We start from the raw sequence: 13,347 nt of genomic DNA on the forward strand, positions 1-13,347 counted from the left end.
TAAACTAGTTCAGGGAATACGAATCCTTCCGTAATACTCTCCCTCCCTTCCTCTGTTTATTTGGATGTCATACTAGTACCATTCTTTTTAGGTCGAGCCTAGAGTCAGTATGCATGCGCTGCTCTGGGAGACTTTTTGTAGTGGAGTATGTAATATAAGCTCAGCCCACTCTCCACCCATATTTGTCATTGGCTTGGGTCAGTGTCCTTTGTAAATGCTGGCGTCTGATTTTTAAAGAGGCTTGTTAGTCCCTCTTTGGGGTCGCCTTGTCTGCATTTGTTACCGTCCCTAACTTTTACTTCGGTTGTTACACGGGATGATAACTATTTATGAGCACTATTTATTTTTTCATGAATATTATGGGACAATGGAGGCGCTTGATTTTGAGGTGCGCCCACACAGCACTCGTGGGACTTTGGCGGGCATTACTTGTATATGGAGCGCACAATGCGTGCTTTCACTTTAATAGTGGCTACCTCCCCCCCCCCCCCACACACACAGAGCACTCGGCGGACAATGACGGTTGCTACTTGTATATGGAGCGCGCAATGCGTGTTTTCACTTTAATTAGGCATTGGTCGCCGAAGCATCCTGGTGATGGTTAGGCGGAAAGTGAAAGTTTTACATGTGGCCAGACAAATCAAGTCATTCGCAGCTTCTACTTAAACGGGTTTGATACCGTCAACAGTCTAAACATTGCGGCTTCTGGAGCGTGACACTCCAGGTATTCTAGTTGTTTCACTTTAGTTAGGCTTGGGTCGCCGAAGCATCCTGGTGATGGTTGGGCGGAAAGTGAAAGTTTTACATGTGGCCAGATAAATCAAGTCATTCGCAGCTTCTACTTAAACGGGTTTTATACCATGAACAGTTTAAACATGGCGGCTTCGGGAGCGTGACACTCCAGGTAATCTAGTTGTTGTTGATGGAAAAAAAACATTGCCTGTTCCTGGTTGATCACGAAGTGGTATTAGAAGATCAGTGGCTTGCTTGCTTTTTGCAATGAAGTAAGTGTGTTAAAAGCTCGTGGAAGAGTAGTGGACATGGGTTACTTAGGGCACTAAGTAACCCATGTCCGCTCCGTACAGCAAAGGAAGAGGCCAGTATGATTCGGACCCGTGAAAGGCAGCGGCGAACCCTCATGACGGTCGCTGAGTTAATCTGAACTGACTATCCTTGTCTTTAGGACCCTGTTTAATTCCGTGTTCTTCAATCTTGCTTTTTGCACAGAACACTATGGTGTATATTCACAAGAACGTGTGCTAAACATCACCAAAAAATGCTAATGCACCATTACACATCGCAGCCGATCACGGGAAAATAACCCTGTGTTAACATGGAATTCACAACAAGGCGGTAGCATGCGATAGTCTGCCAAAACCGCGGTCAATGTCCGTGATACAACCACCTCGACGGAGATAAAAACACAAACCTCAACGCGAAAAAACATACGATGGGCCAAAGCGCGATGAGGAAATCAGCGATAAGCAGCGCCAGGCCTGCAATACACACATGGCAGGCGGGAAAAATCACTATAAAAGCAGAAAAACACCCAAACACAAACTTACCAAATCCCAAGCACCATGGAGGCAGCCGGAGCAGGAGCAGAGGACGAGCGCAACCCCACAAGCACACCCGAACACCAGCCAGGGACCTCAGGGAAGGGCAAGGACAAGAAGAAGAGGAAGTCGAAGTTCAGTCCGCAGGAAAACAGGATCCTGATTATGGAGGTGATGGAACACCATCAACAACTGTTTGTCACCTCCGTGTCATTGTGAACCAAAAATGGATATGGAGGAACATCGTGGACAAGGTGAATGCCATCGGAAAGCACAAGAGGTCAATTAACGAGGCCAAGAGGCGATGGATTGACATCAAGCTAAAGACCAAGGAGAAACTCGCAGCCAACCAGAAGGCAGCAATTCAGACTGGAGGTGGGATCCCAGTGCCACACTTTGTGGTGGATGACATGGAGGAGCTGGTGTCGACAGTCATCAGTGTGGAGACTGTGGCTGGAGTCAGGGGAACGTACACTGCTTGACAGGACACAACACAACCGCAACAGGGTGAGTGACCACCAGGTACTGGGGGGGATGGGTGAAGAGGGCCACAATGGAACACTTGCACAATCAAGCAGAGCACAGTGCACACCCACAATGACTCTGGGTCATGGCCCTGATCTACAGACTGTCACAATGTACAATGCCATGCTGTCGGAATGTCACCATGTACCATGCGGCTACATACATGTGGACACATTGTAATACACTATCTCCCCTTCACATTGCAGAGGCACGTCAACACCTTCTGCACAGCAGTCCTAGCCACTCTTCACTGATGATGAGGAGGACACCGCCAGCATCGACACCCAAGCCCTCCAAGACATCTTTGACATCATCCGCAATTCACCTCCAGGATCAGGGCAGCCCAGCTGCATCGAGGAGACCCCACCCACTACCCAAACCACCCAGAAGGAGGCACCCACAGCCCCGGCAGTCTCCCAAGACCCCCAGGAACAAACCATGGCCTTCCTTCGCTGTGTGCTGGAGGGCCAGAGGGAGGCAGCTGAGCAGGTGTGGGTGGGGTACGGCCTCATGGCTACCAAACTGGACACCATCCATGGGTGTCTAGGTCCCATCAGCGACCAGCTCCAGTCCCAAGGCCCTCTTCATGGTCTCAAATGAGCCCTGACTGACATCGCTGGAGTCATGACACAGAGAGAAGAACGCCTGTCCGCTCAGACTGGCTCCAGCGATTCCAGCCCTGAGCTGGCACACATGCGGAGGCTCATGGAGGGCATGGTGCTGAGGGAGGCGAAATGGATGGCAGCCACCGCTGCACATCAGCGAAATGTAGCTGGGATCTACCATGCCCTGCAGATCCTCATCATGGCATTGCTGCTGCTTATGAATGCTGCTGACCCCACACCTTTCACATCTCCGCCCCCTGGTGTGTCAGTGCCTCACAGTGCGGCAGGCGTATCCACGGCAGCTAAGGAAATCAAAAGGGGGAGTGAAGAGGTGATGCCTGTGGGCACCGAGGTGGGCACGTCCTCCTCTTATCAGGGATATAGGTTAATCAGAAAGGGCCACCTCACATTGGGTGGATGTGTATCCAGATGTCATTGGAATACACCATCTTTGTTAAAATACCCCTCACACACCAAAAGGGCCCTTGGTGTCATGCTTCATCATCGGGGTCTCCCGTCCCGCTGCGGGGCGGGGCAGTGCTGCGACAAGCGGATACGCTGGAGCACCTTTAGATGGAGGTGCTTATGTGTTGGGAGTGAGTGTCAGTGGGGTCAGGGGTGATATAAGGTGTGAGTTTAAAAGATACCTGGCCTAGTGGAAAAAAATTTTTTATTAAACACTGGCTGGTATTATTAAAAATCCACGGCAGCACCTGATGTGTCACTGCCACACAGTGCAGCCGACAATCCTCCTCTGGCCCCTGATGTGTCAGTGGCACACAGTGCCGCAGCCGGTACTGAAACACCCACAGGTGGGGCAGAGCACACATACGAGGATGAGGACGTGGATGGGATTGTTGTCAGAAGGAGGCACTAGCATTCATTTCGCTGCACTGCCTGTTTCTGCTTGGTGCCGCACATGGCCTCATGACCTCCCACTGACCCCTGATACACTCTGCTGCACTCACCTTGTCCCGCAACATAAACTGCCATATCCTGTTTGATGACCAATGACCCGGCGACCAGACTGCGGACTACACCCTTCCTCTTCCGCAGTGCCTGTCATCCCCGGATGGACTCTGCCTGGCCCTACACGGGCCCATATTGTGTGGTGTGCTTGGCATGGCTCTGTACCGCTCCAGCTGCAAAACTCCATTGGATGTGCAAAAACATCCAGTAACGCACTACTGTGTCATGTCTTTCATTATTCATGTATGAATGTGTGGATGGAAGTAGGGACAGTGATTTCCCTTATGTCAATGATGCTCATCTAGTGGGATGCCAGTCACCGTGTGCTACATTGCCTATGCTGTGGCCCTCATGGGTATCGGAGCTGTATGATCATTCCCTCCATGGCATCTGTGTGTCTTCAGGTGTGGCTCCTGGCTGGGCTCCCTTTCATGCTGTGGGTAGTCGACCTGCTTAGCACCACCAAAAGGCAGGTGTTAAATCCCTGGTGCTACCGCGGCTTATCGCCTGTTTTTGTTTCACATCGCAGATCTGGCAGTTCGTTGTGAAAGTGGTGTTGTGTTTTTTTTTGTGTGTTTTTGCACGGGAACGCCTACTCTGCATCTCATTAGGGTTAGTTGGTGGTGTTCACCGTGGAGAGAAATTTTGGGGCAGTTATCGCAGGAATACAGGCGATGTCTGCAGTTTGCAACAGCTTATGAATGGGGTGTTAAATCTATCTCCACTTTTATTGCGTTAAGGTGAGGATAAATCGGAGATAAGCCCTTATGAATATCGCCCTAAATTGTAGCAATTATGCTGTGTTTTCATTAGGTAGAGACTGGCCCAACCAGCATCTTGCCACAGTTGTATTACTTGCAGTGAATTATTGTAGCATAAACTGGGTTTTAAGTGGGATGAAAAAATTATGGGCATCTAAAAGGGGCGTGGTAAACCTGTTGAAGGAGCGTGGTCAACGCAATTAGAGGCATGGCTTAAATCATTTTCATGTGTTGACTTTGCAAACTGATCTTGCATCCACAACTGGGTGACATGCCTTCGTCCGATTTTAAGTTTACCATCCCTTGTGCAAGTAACAAGGAAACAAGCATTTGCCACGCAATAGTTCTCGCAATTGCGAGATTTTGAGCTATTGGCATTGTAAATGACAATGCCCTTTATTTGTGTGTTAAGTAAACCTGCAATAATATAAGGCATTGTCATTTACAGTATTAATAGGTCAAAGTTTCTAAAATGCAAGACCTATGTCATTGCAAATGCTTATTCTAGACTGTGCTGGAATCTAAAATTATTGTGTCATTGGCTGGCTGTCTGGTGGCAAACACAGTAGTAACCCCAAAATCAGAGCTTCTTTGAAGTGCTCGATAAGCCACCGCTGACTAGCACTGCGTTGTGTTTACGTTTGGTATCACATCTCCATAACCCCACGAAAAAGGCATTTTGGGGTCCGTAACTGTGCGCTACTCTTCATTTATTCAACTTGTGCATTATGAGAATATCTTTTTTTCTTTTCATGTGGGCGTGTCTGGTTAAACATTGATCTTATTTGAACATGATGCCATCTTAGTCAAATTGCACTCGCGATCAACCCCCAAAGAATCTCCCTTGTGAGTAACTTTTACACCATCCCAGAGCGTGAGATTCACTCTAATTAAGGGGCAGTGACTGTCGTTGCAAGCAATAGCATACAGGGTCAGGAGAGAGACAGGCAGATACTCATACTTCTTATTGTCTTTCCTTATTTAGAGCGCTTGGCACGGGCGGGAGTGCGGCACAGGCACTAGGCGCTATACAGAAACACAATTTATGATGATTAGTATTACCATACTAGCCAACGCTCCCCGCCTGCCCTGGACCTATAAAAATGCCTGGCCATGAGCGCTACGTCCCACCATGACATATAAATATACGTAAAGCACGTGTGCGGCAGAATCAGGTGAGAAGGAGCAGTCGTCTCACGGTGAAAATGACATGAACCTTTATTCTATAGCTCGCTGTGGGTGTCTGTAGTGCGTTATTGTCTTTCTGCATTTGGGGTGAACGTCGCTCTGCCGCTTGCCGTCGGGGTCACTGGAAGTGCACGTGGTTAACGTGACGGCGGCGGACTCAGCTGTAATCCCAGCTATGCTTCGCCGCCGCATTGTCTGACCCTGGGCGAGTCGCTTCCACCTCACAGGTTGCTTGCCTGTCTGAATGCTGCGCCGCCGGGAGCAGCCTCCCGCCAGTACTAAGCATCAATGGAAGGGAGCGGGGCTTTACGTCCCTGGCTTGCTCAATCCCTGCAGGAATCCAGAGCCAGAGATTCCTTCTCGCCATGGTAGAGGCTTCTCTGCTATTAACCCATAGATCTGCAGTGCAGGGCTGTGCAGGCTGGGAATCCCGCCTCTACCTCTCACACACACCGCACGCACACACACACGCACTCACCACGGACCCCTCGCCCCATGCTATGGCGAGACCATCTGCCCGACTCTGCCCATTCCTGAAGGGCTAAGAGCTGCGAGCTGGATAGAGGGGGCAGGGCTCTCCACCCCCACGCCCCCTTGCCCTCCGAGCCGGGGTCCAGAGATTCCTACTGCAGAGGGGGAGGGCGGCCAAAGATGAGCTTAAGGATGTAGTTCTGAAGAACCGGAGCCCAGCCCAGGTAAGGAAGGCTGCTGCCTGTCCTCGCGACTGATGGCTGCGTCCAGGCAGGCATCTGTCTGCCTTGCGTATACACCCCTGGCATGGATATATATCATGTGTGTGCATTGATGCATCTATAACGATGCATGCATGGCCATCCACCCATCTACCCATTCTATCTATCTATCTGTCTACCTGTCTGTCTGTCTGTCTGTCTGTCTATTGTTTAACATGCATATCAAACTGTAGTGTGTTTCCAGTAGTGTGAAACAATGCATAAATTAGTCGGCTGGTTTCATGTATCGCTCTAATGTATCTGTATGTATATAGCGCTAAATAGCTGCCTTTATATCTATTGCATTAGTCTAATGAATCTAGGCACTATTCTATAGATATAATGAGCTTACTGGGATGGTGTATATATTTATGGAATGGATAGATCTGCTCTGTCTGTCTGTCTATCGATCTGTCTGTCTATCTATCTATCTATCTATCTATCTATCTATCTATCTATCTATCTATCTATCTATCTATCTATCTATCTATCTATCGCATGTATAGCTTCCTTCTAGCTGATGTGCAGTCCTGTAACATCGCACTGCAATCTGCAGCTGATAGTCCCGGGAGCGGGCAGATATTTTCTGGGTGGTGGTGTCCGTAAGCCAGAGAGACCTCTACTTTTGTTTCTTCTGCATCCTGTTGTTTCCGGGGGTGTGTAATATTTGGGGGTGTGAGTAATCAGCAGTTACACAGAGCCCTTGATCCGTTGCTTCTTCCAGCCGTGCCTGTTTTTGGGTGTTTGCCCGTCTGGGTTCAGAGTCAGACTTCGGCAGACTGAGGCGGTGGGTTGTCAGGTGGGAAGGGTGGACTCGAGCATCACCTCAGCTCCGCGGCTCCCTGGACCACTTGCACCTGCACTCCAGTCAGCGCTTCATTGGTTTCCATGGCGAGGGGCCGCTGCGGTGAAAGCCCTCCGGGGGCTGCAGCTCTGAATGTGTGTAATCAATATGGGCGACCCTGGAGTTACAATCAGGGGGAAGAGTTAGCTGCATGGACGGATATTTAGCACATTTGACAAACTAGCATGCCTCTTGTCTTCCGGATAAGAGCCGTTCTTATAACCAGCTCAGTGGCGCTCCTTCTGATAAACTGTGGCGCGCTGTAATCTCAGTGCCACCCTCCCCGCAGATTGGGTCCTGTACCACTGATGCAAGCTGCAAACAGAGGACAGGCATGTGCAGCAAGCCCTGAACTCCCTGAGGTATCTTACTGAAGGCATAGACTTGCCTCACAGGTGGAAGCCAGGGAGAGGAAGTGTAGGAAGCACCACGCCCTCTCTTGATATGGCTGTGCAGAAGTTCAAGAGAGCCCATCCATCCATCCATCCAGTCATCCACCCACCCATCCGCCTACCCATCCATCCATCCATCCACCCACCCACCCACCCACCAATCCATCCATCCTTCCATCCACCCACCCATCCAACCCTCCCAACCATCCATCCATCCATCCATCCATCTATCCACCCATTCATCCTTCCGTCCACCCACCCATCCAACCCTCCTACCCATTCATCCACCTACCCATCCATCCAGCGATCCACCCATCCACCCACCCATCCGCCTACCCACCCATCCATCCACCCATTCAACCCTCCCGCTCATCCATCCATCCATCCATCCAACCAAACCACCCACCCTTCCATCCACCCATCCATCCAACCAACCAAACAACCCACCCATCCATCCACCCATCTTCATTGTTCTGTGATTCACACGAAGTAAAGTCTTGAATGGGTCGTTAAGCCGCTCCCCTCCCCCAAGCATGGTAATGAATAGCATATGACTCTGTATTCTTCTTCATGTATGGATTATGCCATTGCATTGTTCTTGTGCATTTTTAAAGATGTTATTTAACCAAAATCGGAATGGAAGGGGTTAGATTTGTGCATTAAGTTAGAATCACATTAAAGAGGCCTTGTGACTATTAGGACAGTTGCTTTCATGTATGAAGTAATTGTAATATGTTATCTGCAAGGCTTTGAACAATGTTTTACTTAAGCCAGTTTTGCTGTCCTGTGGTAATAAAGTGGAATTTGGCATCTGCACTGACTGTAGTCATAAATGCGTCAATGTGCGTTTAGTACATTTGCATTAAAGAACATCTTAATGGGACACATTTATTTTCGGTATGCTGTGGTGGAGATATACATACCAGTGCTGCCTAGACTTTAGCATTCTTTCTGTTCCATCACAAAAGAACTCGAGTTCAAAAGACTGTAATTACTCCCCAAAGTCTTTGTTTTTAAAAGTCCTTCAGACATCAATTACCCATGTTATTAATCACTAAATGATTACGACTCAGCCAGTTCTGGGATTCAAACGTGTTTTTTGTACATCTCTGCAACAGGCGCTTCCCCGCCATGTTACCTCACATTACTGGTTATGGATATGGAACCGCACAGGGCTTCCCCTCTTGTGATTCTTTCCCAGAAGCAACAGTCAGAAGGACTGGGCAGGAGGAGAGGAGGCGCTGCTGCAGGAGAAACCAAGGCAACCGCCTCCTCACCCCCAAAATAGTTCCCTTTGTCATCGGTTCTGTGGGAGGGAGGAAGAGCACTGTTGTTTCATTCACACATCTATTTAAAAGGGCATTTGTGAAATAAGTGTGGGGCTGCGGACTTGGAACAATCTATGTTTCGAAGTAGTGATAGGAGTTCCAATAAAACAAACTACCGCACTGCAAAAGAAAAGAAATACCCTCACCTTTTACAAGAAGAAAATTACATACATTTGGTGGCATGTCGTATTACAGCATAACGCATTACTACATAACATATGGCATCATTTCAATATAGCTTTTGGCGACACAACAAAATACCACATAACATATTGCAGCATATACATTACAGCACGACTTACATTAATATAACATTCATATTTATTGCTTTTATGTTTGTATATTTTAACGTGTTCTAGCCACAAGTTGCCATTTTTGAGGTCTGGGGCATACATAGGGAAACGACAGTCAAGCAGACTGCCACTTCACAAGCATATATGACGTTACAACACATGCAATTACAACGCATGCTTTTACAACGCAGTCTTTACATCGCAACTACCATTACATCACATGATTTTACAACGCATGCCATTACAATGCATTTTTAAAAACGACTATTACAACGTATACCATTACAACGCATACCATTACAATGCATGATACTTTTAGGGAAACAGTACGGTAAATGTTGAATAGTGTAGGGGTAAAACTTACTGTTAACCATATAATAATATTTAGAGGGAGCATGGCACTGGACCTTTATTAGCTCCCTGGTCCCCCTTCTTGTTTGATAGAGGTAAAAATTACTATTCACACTCCAGTCAGTGCAACAGTAGGGTAAGTGTTGGATAGTGTAGGGGTAAAAATTACTAAGTGTTGGATAGTGTAGGGGTAAAGATTACTATTCCCATTCCAGTGAGTGCAACAGTAGGGAAAGTGTTGGATAGTATAGGGGTAAAAATTACGATTCCCATGTACCCCAAAACCCATACCCACCCTAATACTAAAAAATATCTCCATTACTTACCTTATAATGCGTTGTAATGCATGCATTGTAATGGTATGCAGTGTAATAGCATGCGTTGTAGTGACATGCATTGTAATGGCATGCATTGTAATATCATGCGATGTAAGACAGTTAGATTGTAACAGTTGCGTTGTAAAGTTAGGTCGTTTTAATGACTGCGTTGTAATGGATGTTTCCTCTTCACGGGGATGTTCCATAGGGGGGTGGGCTAAATCAGAAAATAACGGATTGATTCCCGAAAAACAAATAGCTTCAAAATATCTCTAATGATGGGAGAACTCTTATGGTGAGGTTTATAACAGAGGGCTACTAGTGATTAAGGAAATTGTGAATGAAGACAATTGTACAGGGGCAGGCATGAGCTTTGGCTGAAGACCGTGGCATCCAGGGTGGTCAAAGAACAGAAAAGGTGCTACTTAAGGCCTCATATGAACTTAAGAAAATATTTTTCCACTCTCACTGTCTGAAGAAAGTTTAAGAGGGAAAGGCTGTGTACATAGAGAGAATAATTACCATATATTTTACATGTGGGTGCTGAAACACAGAGGATGAGCTCAAGTAGGTAGTAAGAGAGAAAGGATGTGGCTGGATAGTCTGGCACACACCTCTCTATTCTAAGGATGAGCATACCTAGGTCTTTACAACCTAAGACATAGATGGGTCTTGCTGCATGTTTTTAAAAAAACCTTTTGCAGTTTTTTTAGAGGTTTCTTAGGAAGGCCAGAAAGAATGCTGCTGTTGTAATCCAGTCGCGAAGACACAATGGCAAGGACCAGTGGTATCCTGAGGGAGAATCAAGTCGAAGAGGGTTACTCTGAAACAAGGGGAGATAGAAGAATGCACATTTGGTTCACATGAGGACTTTGGGTGTGAGTATTATTGAAGATGACCCCCAGATTGCTGACTCTCTGAAATGGCATTTGAATTGACTCCACCGTGTCTGATCAATGATGGTGAAAGAGAAAGGTGAAGGGTCATCTGGGGCAACAAACATGATTCCTGACTTACTATTCAGGCAAAGTCAATCAACATGCAACCATTCTTGGTCCCTGATGGTAAAACCCTATTCCTTCTTTCAGTTGAGGAGAAGCAGAGTATTGTTTGCATACATGTGATTGACAACATTGTGAGCATCTAGTAGGATTTCTAAAGGGGCAAGGTAAATATTGAAGAGACTCAGAGATAATGCAGAACCTTGAGGGACTCCATATAGAATGTGAATGGCTGCAGAGAGAAGATGATCCAACTTGAACTGGTGGTTGTGATTACCCTGCAGGCAAGGGAACTATGTGAAGCCAGTCATTCAGTGGTATCAAATGATATAGACAAGCCTAAGGGAATCAATTGCAACAACACAAACATATTCCAATACACCAACTGATAATAGTCTCATGCAACATAACATGTTACAGAATGAAACGCAACTATCGAATATACTAGTAAACAATAAATTGTAACATAAGTTATTAGTTTAGCATATTGCAGCTTGACATATTAGAGTATATGGTAGTAGAATAATCATATTACAACAAAACAAATGGCAGCACAAAAGATCCTAACAATAGTCAACATAACATATCTCAACATAATATACTACAGCATAACATGTGATAACATTCCATACTTCAAAATAACAAAATGTGAACATGTGAAAATATAGCGCACCGCAACAATATAAACGGCAACATAATACACTGCAACAAATAATTATTGAATAATATATAACACCATAATGCAATACAGTGTAACATAGTGCAGAAAACTAAATGACAATGTCATGTACTACAACGTAACATATTGCAGTATACCATATTATATTGTAGCCTCTTGCAAGACAACAAAATACAACAGAAGATGCTATAAAATATCATATAGCAAACATATTACAACTTATCGTACAGCATTATAACATAGGGCAACAAAACGAATCACAACATAACACTTTTCAACTTAAAGAAGTAGAACATTTTAACATAAAACATTGTAATATAATGTATCACAGTATAATAATACACATTACAGCATACCATAGAATGTATTTTAAAACAAAATAAAACATAACATAACAGATCGAAACATGACATATTACAAATAACTTTTTGCAAAATAACGGAGCATATGATATTAAAAATAACATAATGCAATACATTTTGAAACTTAACATATTTCAACAAAACAAAATACAACATAACAAATTGCAACATAGCAGATTACAACATACTGTTGTGCAATTTAACATTACAACATGACATATTAACATTTAACACATTGCAATTTAGTGTACTGACACATACTTAACACATTACCTACATATAGCAATGCAAAATGTTAAACTATAGTATCATTACAAAATGTATTAAAACAAATAATACCACAATATTTATGATATTGCAACAATACAAATTACTGGGTAGTACTTTCACCACAGGCCATTGTTCAGTTCATCATCATTAAAATGGATAAGCTCCTGTCCCATGAAGGTTGTTAACCACACTAGAAAATGCGTTCACTAAAGCAGATACACATTGACCTTTTGAATATTGCTATTGACCAATTATAGGTTCATAATGAAATCACCCATGTAGATATTGGTATTGCCCATGTATTTATAATAAAAGTTAGCAAATTGATGTCACATACGTTTTGATATCACTGGTACATCCAATTGTCAATTAATTTTTATATTGATATTAACAGTTATATTTTTATATTGATTGCAACAGTCCATACATCGGTTTTGACTGTTTACATATTAACATAAACCATTTCTAATAACCATTTATATTTAGAGATCAGCAAAATATATATTGATAAATCGAAGATTTATTTATTTAGTCATGTCTTCATGAGTACCACAGGAATACGTTAGAGGTTAGGAGAATTGAAGATGTTTCAAGCTATTGAGCTAAAGGATGTGGCAACTTGGAAACTGAAAGCACTGATATAGATAGTTCAATGTGATGTTATCAGCACTGTCCGAAGTGGTGTAATTTGTGATGTCATCATATGTATCACAAGGGAAGCAATTTGTGATATTTTGTGTAAGGTCATTAGCTCTGTCCTGGGAAAGTTAAAGCACCCAATCCACTAAGCTATGATGGGCGGCCCAATTTCATGGCATTTTATAGGTATGCCAGGCTTTTATTTCTCTTCAGCAGTAAGTGCTCTGTCAATGTCTTTTTAAGAAGAGATGGGGGAATGCAAGAAATACCCTCCCCTAAAAGCAGGCTCTAACCACTTTTAACAGAAAACATTTTAAGGTCAGAATCTCCAATGTTCATTCCTGGGACTCAGTCAGCATCTTAATTTGTTTTGGGAGTGAAAGCTTCTCCTTTACTCAAACCCATCCCTCCCATATAACCAGTTAACAGCCTGCTGTTCATAACTCAGGGAATTATGCAGTGACAAAAAAAGAGCTTGATAGAGGTAATTGTACATTTTCCTTGAATCTTATTGGATAAGCTGTTTCTATATGATA

General features: G+C 44.7%; 1 long non-coding RNA gene across 1 annotated transcript in view; it reads left to right on the forward strand.

The window, feature by feature from the left end:
* Nucleotides 1–6,039: 6,039 nt before the first annotated feature.
* LOC147731484 (uncharacterized) overlaps nt 6,040–13,347 on the forward strand; it is a 329,622-nt gene continuing 322,314 nt past the window's right edge. Inside the window, exon 1 of the long non-coding RNA XR_015308640.1 lies at nt 6,040–6,299. This is a non-coding gene — a long non-coding RNA (uncharacterized LOC147731484). The remainder of the gene's footprint in view (nt 6,300–13,347) is intronic.

This window comes from Lissotriton vulgaris, chromosome 2_1, assembly GCF_964263255.1.
Source record: "Lissotriton vulgaris chromosome 2_1, aLisVul1.2, whole genome shotgun sequence".
Classification (NCBI taxonomy): Eukaryota; Metazoa; Chordata; class Amphibia; order Caudata; family Salamandridae; genus Lissotriton; species Lissotriton vulgaris.